Here is a 9863-nt window from a genome sequence, read left to right as displayed (position 1 = left end):
AACCACAATCTTTCTGTATCGTTAATGAAGTGTTTTAGTTGCCTAGCCTTAATTGTACCTTATCCATAGTTTAGTTGCCGCAACCACAAATTGCCCTTTACCTTAACCATATTCTAGTTGCCATGCTTAGAGAAAAAATATTGGCACTGGACGTAAGAAAACAAACGGTCACTAAACGTATTCCAGGGTTTAGCATACTCATCCAATGTCCCAGTTTTTGTCTAGTGATAGAGTTGTTTGACATTTAAGTGCTTTCATTATTTTGTCTACTTCCTGTAGCTGCAATCATTGCTGTCCATCATTGTTAAAGTGGAGAAAATGACATACATCTCTAAAAATGAGCTATATTATATTTAAGAAGGACACAGTTGTGTACTTTTGTTAGTTTCTGATTTTACAACTGCATAATGCTAGTCCAGTTGCACTTAAATATCACATAATATATTCAGAAGCTTTTATACATTATGGAGGAATTATGTTCTGTGTTCTGTGTTTATATTAAGCTAACAAGCTCAAGCTCAAATGTAATATAAAAATTATATTAATTAATTAAAAAACTCAATTGCATATACAAATAATAAAAATGTGATTTTTAAAATGTTGGTCCATTGTGGCCACAGTGTCATAAGAAGACATTATTTGAGGATCTGAAATGAAGCCTGACAATCAGTCAGAGTGTTGGGCTGTCTGGCCAGAGGGCCCTCACACCCTGCTGAGCTCAGTGAACGGACAATTGAACATAGTGCTCACTTATCCTCACACATTGTACTCACACACACATACAGGCATGCATACAGTAACAGAGCACACTCACAGATTTGCTGGGGAAAGATTTCAATACAGACCCACAGGCAAAGATGTAGATTATATTGAGGAAATGTGTGTGGATACAGTGCATGAAAGGTTTCATGCTAAAGTGCTCTTTTTGGATAACAATTACCTAAAATGTTTTCCTCAATATTAAAGCAGTATTTAAAATTTATCATATTAATTAAACTGGCATATTAAGAAATTTGAATGTGCCACTGGAAACTCATCATTTGCGGCCAATACACACACACACACACACACACACCTGGCTGGTTTGCATAAGCTGATGTAGCAGCACCTCTCTCCTCCTACTCAAATGGATGAGTCAACCATAGGTCTCTGTCAGTGCTCAGCAGTCTAGAAATACGTACCTCATTGCTGATGGGATTTTATCCTCCATATTAGTGTTTTTACTTTATGGTTATACACAGAAAATGTAGGTTTTTGTCAATTTTATGTAGCACAATATTTGAATAAGAAATTACAGCTAAAGTTCGACTTGACATGACTTGACAAGTGTATCTGTTGCATGAAAAGTTGTCTATACCCACCAGTAGAATTTCTGAGCTGTCAAGAGGATAACAACGTGAGGAAGGTCACGCTTTATAATGTTACCTGTCAACCAGCCAATACAGCATTGCCCCGGAAGAAATTTAATTAGCTTGAAACGGCAGTGGGGAGAGAGGCGACATTAAAGGAATTGAACGATAACCAGCTTTTAATCCCGTCCTGGCGAGAGAATAGAAGAAAAGAGGAAAAATCATTCTCTATCGAACAGTCGTGACTTTGATGGAGGTGGAATTCTTTTAAGGTGATATGCGGTGTAATTAGTAATGCGCATGTGTTTACAAGATAAATAAACCACCCTCACTTGCTTTGATGTGTAATGGAACCTTCCTTGGAAATCACAAGCTGGCAAAGACGAGGCTCGCTGAAACAGCTATTTACACCATGTCTTATAGGAGCCCAGCAGGAGAAAAGCTTTCAGTGTTAGTTCCAGCATTCAGTGGGATACAATTGTTACCATGTTTGGGACTCTTTTATGACCCAATAAGAGTCCAAAAGGTGCTTCGTCAAGTGTCTCGCGGTGTAAGATTGAATGATATTTTAGGTTTTTCACACAGACCAAACACTGGAGATCATGTTATCACCATCTTATGGCATTCAAGAAGAAGGCCGCCAAACTGAAACACTTTAGTCTAACAATAAAGTTGATCCTTACACTATAAGTGTTGCTGGAGCATAATCAAGCAAGGTTTGTTGATGTATGGTGTTTATTGCACCATGCTGAAGTAATTAGGGGGTCAGTACTTCTACTGAAAGGCCAGAGATTTAAGATTGTGACAGCAAGCATTGTACAGTATCCTTGAGCAAGAAACTGCAATCCTACAACGTCCAGGATATGGCAGACCCTGACTGTGTCTTATTATTTTTATCATAAACGTATATGATTTATTAATATTCTTTTATACTCCCAGGTGTCCTTTTCTATCAGAATAGTTTCTAGTAGTTGTCCTTGAGAGGAGCAGTCAATGCACTCAAAGTAAAAGCTGTTTGGTAAGATATCTTCACAATAAAGTAGCCTAGTTAATAAATAATAATTTAAAAAAAGACCATACCTCTCTGCCCCATGTTTAACAATGTGTAAATTGCAACACTTCTTAATTTAGGCCTGTTGCTGTTTTGGTATGAGATCTCATGTGGTTGAATCACTGGATACGTTGTAAAAGGTTAGTACAGATAATGAGCTTTGTTAGATGAAACAGATTCCACAGTAAGAGACCCTCCACTGCAGTGATGTACGTTAGTGATGATACAGACAGGATAAGGATAGGTTCACAATCTAGTCAGGTGTCCAAATGAACACTGACACATGTTTTTCTTGCTTTAATCATTCTGCCTGATCATACTGGCCACCTAATTGAAGCTAATATGTCAAGTCTATTTTTCAAGGTCACCGTCTTTTTAGTGCCAGATTCCCTCTTTTTGTTATAATCCTTCCACTGGAGCTGAACAGGAACACACAAAAGACTAACTGTGGAAGATTTTCCATTTTTATACTTTATTTGACTAAATCAGACAGCTGAGGCCTCACATTATCTTCAGATAAACTTTTAAATGAATTTTTGCTCAAATCAAGGACTGTGGATTTTGTCCCCATCACTTACATTACAAATGCATTTGGAGGGGATCTTCTAACGGTCAGTATGAACAGGAGGAATGATTACAGTGAGCAAAAAAAGTGTTGGTATGGTCACTTGATTATTGTTTTAAGACAGACTTGAAAAATTGTGAACCTGTCCTTTAAGTTTGAGATCAATGGAATTGCTATGTGTCTCAATCACATAGTAAGACAACCTTACAAAAAGTGTGACATACCTTTTAATTAAAAGCCACTAGTGTAGTTTGCTTATTTGCCCAAAATAAATGATGGTACAATAACAAAACCTAAATCAGTATCTCACAAAGTTGCTGTTTTGTTTCAATCACAGCAATGAACAAATTATTTGATTGTTTTCAACGGTTAAAAACAAAGTGTTATTGTCTTCTGCAAGGTGAACTATTACACAAATCCAAATTAACTTAATATGAAAATTAAAGCTACATAAATCTTGTCCATTAGGAGAGAGAAAAACATCAAAACTAGCTGACAGATACAAATCCACCACCACCATATGTCTATGTTCTAATTTTAATGGCCAATATTTTCACAAACAATAGATCTTTTTCACTGCAGACCTTCTGAATTGTCATAGCAGGAAAAGCACAGGTACAAGTAATGACATTAACGAGTGCTGAGTTCCATTTAAATGTCACAGGAAGCAACAGGAGCGAGCCAGCATTCACAATGCAAGGAATACTGTAAATGGCAAAAATACATGTAATACAGCAATTAATAATGGTGTCAGTGACACTTGTGCTTTTTTTCTGTAATGAGATGTAAGAATTTCTACCATGAAAAAGCCATTTTGTTCCCTCACAAGGCCACCACACATGGAGCAACATTAGCATTCTTGGAGTCATGTTTTTGGCCACCCGAAGAATGTAAATCCAATATTCACTGTCGTTTTAGCTCTGTTTGGATCTCCATTAAGTCTTGAGTAAAATATCTGGATGTTTAGCTTGTTGGATATTTAATTTACTATCAGGTCAAAATACTGTTTTGTCCAATACTTTGGTGTATGACCAAATACCTACAAAACCCTTTGTGTTTAGTGTTAATTATCAAATTTTAGCATGCTAACACACTAAACTATGATAAACATCAGCATGTTAACATTGCTATTGTCTGCATGTTTGCATGCTGACCTTAGCATTTAGGTCAAAGCACCATTGTCCCCAAGTAGACCCACACAGAACCGCTAGCATGGCTGTAGACTCCTGATAATATTATCTGCCATTTGGTGCTATGCAGGTATGTATGTTGGGTTTATCAGAAATTGTGCAGTAAGTAAAACCAAAATGAGCTAAAAGAGGCTAAAAGGATGTATTATTCAGTTTAGTTACGCTATTTCATTATTTGCATCAATAGCCTCAAGCAGTACATCTTCTCTGTATACTGTATCACTTCGAGTGCACCAGAGGGTGTTTCACCTATCGCACAGTCACAAGTAAAGCTGCAATTAACTGAATATATGTTGACCATTCTTGTGATATATCAATCCCAGGTTTGTTTCTAATGAATGAATGACATCCAGTCTATCCCATTAAAAATGAACACTGCCCAGAGAAAGCATTTTTCCCCATCGTGACATCATCTGTCTCTTATGCCTGATATTATTATTCTGTGACATTCTGTGCTATGAAATTACCACAGAGCTGATGGCATAGTAAACATGTGAGCTGGATGGAGTTTCAACATTTTCAAACAATTTTCCTCTTACTGATCCCAGACTTTGAAAAATAGTTTTTAAGTGAAGCAGTTCATGGTTTATTAATTATACTACAAGAGGAGGCAGTACTGCTAATTTGAGTACTACACAGACCACATCACCCACCCAGCCTCGCTCCATCTCTCTTTGTGTCTTTGCCACTCACCATCAGAAGAAACAGAATATACTTCTGTGTTTTAGCTCCTGTTTTTTTTTTTTGTTTAGCCATTCAGGGCTCCTCTTCTTCTAAAATATTCCCTCTGAAGCACTTAGCTTAATTAGAGATCATTTATTTCCAGAACTAATCAGTCCAAGTGTTTTTGTGTCTTCTAAAACAATAACATGAGAGAAGACTGTTGCACTAAGTAAGGGTTCAACAGCCCAAGCTGCTTACTTAATTTGACTCATGTGTTTCATTTTGTGTATGTGCATGTTTGTGGGGTTGCTCTTATGCAAACTGTAGCCTAATTTGATTAGTGGCTAGAATAAAATTACTTAGTAAAAGAAGGCATGTTGTTGGGTTCCTCTGATGATCTATCTTCATAAATGTTATCTGGTGTAAAAAGACATGGATTGGTAAGGTTGCATTCTGCTTCGCTCCCAATGTGGAGGCAAGAAATAACTTAATGTAGTTCAATTCTGCTCACTCTTGATTAGATATAGTTAGTGATTGGAGGTAACCAATCAATCTGAGCTGCCTATTCATGTTGTGAGTAGGGTTGCAACACAAAGCTACTATCTGAATCTATCTGTTTATGTCCCCAAAATATCAGTATTTGTATATGTCGATACAGGCTTTTACCAGAAGTTTTGTTTAGAATGCTTCATTTTCTGTACTGTGCAAATTGTTACCACTTCTATTTATATTTGCCATATGTATGTGTTTAGTTGCTCACTAAAGATGCAAAAATATCATGTTGACCATGTATTTAAACAAATCAAATAATAAAACATGATTTGTATTTGAGCCCTGCCTTTAAAAATAAAAGCGTCTAAACAGAGTCCAGATAAAAGCTGTGTAAAGGTTTGTAGTGCAAGTGGAAATGAACAGACCAGGAGGTTTTTAAAAGAGAGAAAATACATGTCAGAATTGCATTGAGCCATATTGTGTGAATTTTCTTTAATCACTGGAGATTGTGTGTATAATTGGAGGAAGATGAACGTAAAGTTCATCTGAGATGTCCATGATAAGAAAAAAATTAGAAAGCTATTGACAATAAACTGACCACAGTATCTCATAGTTTTGTTAAAGGAGGCTGTGCATGAAATTAGATGAGGTCCACATGAAAATGAAGTTGGTTTAAAGTGAAGAGAAAAAAGTGAGAAAACTAAAAAAAAAAATTAAAAAGCCATCTTGGCCATTTCACACGCACTTTTGAGACGGTCCCTAACTTCAAATCCTCATTATCCTCTTTACTATCAAGCAAGGTGGAAGGATTCAAAATTTTAAAAAAAACAGATGGCACACTAATGAATATTACAGCAACAATTAAGATGCTACTTGTATCTGCAAATTATCTGTTCAAATAATGTATTTGTTTATATCTCTAGTTATGAGCCACTGTTGACTGCAGATCTTGACTTCTGATCAATCACATCCTGGAACTAGGATTTGATTCTCATGAGTCCATACTGAATGTTTTTAATCATTTTCAACGTTTATTGTGGCAAAAGGAAGAAACACATAACACACATGAAACACACTCACACACACAATTGTCTGGCGGCAAACAGTGTGCAAATGAATATCACATTACTATAGGTCACTGAATTCATTTCTGAAATGGCAATTGGTATAATCTCTCAAGGGACTTGTTGTGAGTAGTGGGCCACATTTACCCAGTTACCCTTAAACCCCAGTGTAGATTAAGAAATACATTTACCCACTATCAAACCATCAACTCCAGCCCATTTGTTCCCTTCGGATAATATGGATTGAATCGTTTTTGTCTGTAGTTAATTTTAACCGGCGTGCAGCCGGCTATGAGAACTGCATTAGAGGACGGGCCAAAAGCTTTTCCTGGAGAACAAACATTCTCCCTCTTATCTTGTCCTTTTGTTTTATGAAAAACTCTCCTCTGGGCTCATTAAGAGAGAAAATCTGGCTTTTTCCAGCTTTATCCGCTGTGATCTGAACCACAGAACTCAGTCATACAATTCAAAGTCAACCTTGATCTGCTGGCCAGTGCTGTGTAAAACACATTTGAGAAGTTCTTCCAAAAATTAAGTATTCTGCTGCAAAAGGCTTCATATTCAATCAGTTATTTTCAAAACTTTAATATTTCCAGAGAGCAAAAGTCAGTACGTTGAAACAAGGCTCTCACTGAAGCACACGATCCAACTAATTTAAAGCCTTTATTACTGTAGAAACAATATCACGACTATTGCTGCTGACCCTGCTATTTTGAAAATAAAGTATTCACAATGCCTCTCTCTACAGTGAAGTATCAGCTCTGCAACACCACCCCAAACAGTGCACTTCAGTGTTAAATTGACTCCAGCTGTCTCTCTCTCTCTCTCTCAGTACGACCTTGCAAAGACGGCTCTCCTCTTTAACCCAGAGCTGTGTAGCTTGCTCAGCGCTGTCTCTCCCACACCTTGTCCCCATTGTTGCTGATCTTATCGTTCAGCCTATCAGAGGACTAATGACCCCGGCAATCGTTGCTGACCTGTTGGGGGAAGTGCAGCTGCCAAAGAGAGGGGAGGAGAGTCCATTAAAAGATTAATGTAAGGAAGTGGACACTGTCCTCCTGGACCTGTGGAGCACTACAGCAGAAATGGGGAATTTGATTTATTGCCCCCCCCCACCCCCCTCCTCACATGCTGAATAGGCAAAGAAGGATGAGTGGGGTGAAGTGCCTGGCTGTGTCAAGAACAAGAAGTCACAACAAGAGTGTTTGTTTGAAATTGAAAAAATATATATACTATATTATGCCAAATAAACATTTAAAGGTACCTATGGTTTGTGAATCATTATAGTTTAAAGGTCAAGGATTTCATCTGGAATAAACAAAATGTTTCCTGGCATTACTCAGCAGAAACTTTGCTTTGGAGCAAAATCAACACTGGGGTCTGACAGGCCAATTAACCCATGTTTTTAAGTGAACACACTGCCTAATTTATCATTCAATATGCCACAATTAAGCATTCTGTTACTTTGGCAACCGTTTTTAATATTTATTTGATCAAAGCGTAGAGTGGTACGGGCGCTGCAACCTGCCTCCATTACTCATGCATATGGCATAATGTTGGCATTTGTGCAGGGAAAAAAAAAAGGTTTCCTATTATATGCTTTTAGTAAAGATTTGCTGTCAAGCAGCCTTGTTTCCCTGACTCCTTCAGTGAGGGCCTGAACTTTTATAATGGGCACAAACAATGACTTCTCTTGCACTGCATGGGCACTGACAGAGCTGGCTTACTGCTGAGAGAGAGACAGAGGGAGAGAAATTACTCTTTATTTTTGATTGTCAGGTCGGTCTATCTCTGCGTTGTTTACACCCGTTGTAAAGTCTGGGTTATATCTAGCAATGCATGCTGTTTTTACCTGTGTTTGCTTAACCTACAGGCCTACGTTCTGTACAACCATGAGAAAAAACACTTGTTGTGCATGGGTCCCACATATATAGACTCCAGCACTTATTTATACGCTAAAAAGCTATGTTCAGCAGCAGCTATTTTTCAGCTAAATAACTGTGAAGTTGACAACCAGCTTCAGAAGCCTAGCTCTCAGAATGAGGGTAATCCACTTTACGTTCCTCTGCCCTCATTCTCCACCTCCAGTTCCTTGTATCCAGGTTAAATGTTAATTGGACAAAATCCCAGGCCTCTTTTGTTTTAATGGCTGCACTCATTTACTCTCTTACTGCTCTGGTCGTTACACATAGAGTTTAAGGAGAGATAGATGTGAGTGGTTTTGCAAACACAGCTTTGCTAACTCGTTGAAGACTCACTGTCCACATTCCTCAATGGATCATTATGAATTTTCTTACCATTTGCTGTATTTGCACCATTAGCCAGTGATGACTTTGCATCTAACGCTGAGATTAACAAAGTAGTCAGATGTTAGAGAAGCAGAACTATCTGACAATAAATTGGTTACTGAAGCTGAGTGCTAAGCTAAGTGTAAACTGTGTCCGGCTCTGTATTCAGAACTCAGCCAGGTGGAGAACACACACAAGATTAGAGTGACACTAACAATGCTTTAAAATGTTAAAACACTTAAAACTTTAGCCAGATGTAGTGTTGCTATTAAAAATAAGTGCTTTGAAGCTAACCATTTAAAAGCTGCAATAACTGCTTTTATGCTACTTTAGGAAGTGGAGCTGTAAACACAACATTGACATATTAAGTTGATGTGGTGAACTTGCTAGAAGCAAACAGTTGCTTATTCACACCTCCAGTAGATGTGGAGTGACATTAACATTCATTTGGGGTCATATCTGGCACTTTAGCTGCTGAATGCTCCATTATGTTCACCAACTAGTTTCTAACCGTGTGTCTGCTTTTTGCTGTTGCCTGCCACTGCGGTGAGACTGAACCACAAACAGTAAAGTTGCAGGTTGAGTTAAAATACGCTGAAGTGCTTGGTAGAGCTGAGGAGAACTGCAGACACAGGTGATAGTTCCCTGTGGGTTTGCCACTACGAGTGACCCCTTTCAAAATTCACATGCTCATTTGATCTCAACATGAAATTTTGCAGGGAGGTAAAGTACAAGCAGAAACAGCAACAGTGATGATGATGTTTGATGAAGAGCTGCAGACAACCAGCACACCACCAACAGGTAAACAACTTATTTTACTTTGCAGTGCTGTGTAATGGGGTCATAGCTCGGTGTGACTACCCCCAAAACAATGGGAAAATGCCAAAATGTTAGCGGAGCAGAGCAGTGAACTAATGCAGAATGACAAAAATACTTTCTGATGCATAGCACTTACTTTCACTTTCTCCCTCACATAATATTCAAGTGGGAGTAGAAGGGTCAACTCTTTACACAAAAATGAAAATCACTAGCAAAAATGTCACTTTCCTTTGTCTTTCATCTCAAACATGCTCACAGAAAGCATATCCATCACCCCATGGATGATGTCAGGAAATTGTGAGAGAAGGTAATGGGTTTGTTTCATGTGATTCAGGTAATTGTGATATTTGCTCACAAAGTTATTCAATCAACTTATTTGCGC

The 9863-nt window shown here is 38.0% G+C and overlaps 1 long non-coding RNA gene across 8 annotated transcripts in view; it reads left to right on the top strand.

Moving 5' to 3' along the window:
* Window positions 1-9863, top strand: part of LOC137175687 (uncharacterized) — a 262964-nt gene that overhangs the window by 65780 nt on the left and 187321 nt on the right. For 2 of the 8 annotated variants that reach the window (XR_010925684.1, XR_010925682.1), the window contains one exon: window positions 7207-7637. The exons of 5 other annotated variants lie outside the window; for them this stretch is intronic. This is a non-coding gene — a long non-coding RNA (uncharacterized lncRNA). Of the gene's footprint in view, window positions 1-7206; window positions 7638-9381; window positions 9464-9863 lie in introns of those variants that run through there. One more of the 8 variants, XR_010925689.1, reaches the window with a different exon arrangement.

Source organism: Thunnus thynnus, chromosome 23, assembly GCF_963924715.1.
Source record: "Thunnus thynnus chromosome 23, fThuThy2.1, whole genome shotgun sequence".
NCBI classification, from domain to species: domain Eukaryota; kingdom Metazoa; phylum Chordata; class Actinopteri; order Scombriformes; family Scombridae; genus Thunnus; species Thunnus thynnus.
This window is presented reverse-complemented; position numbering and strand designations above follow the sequence as displayed.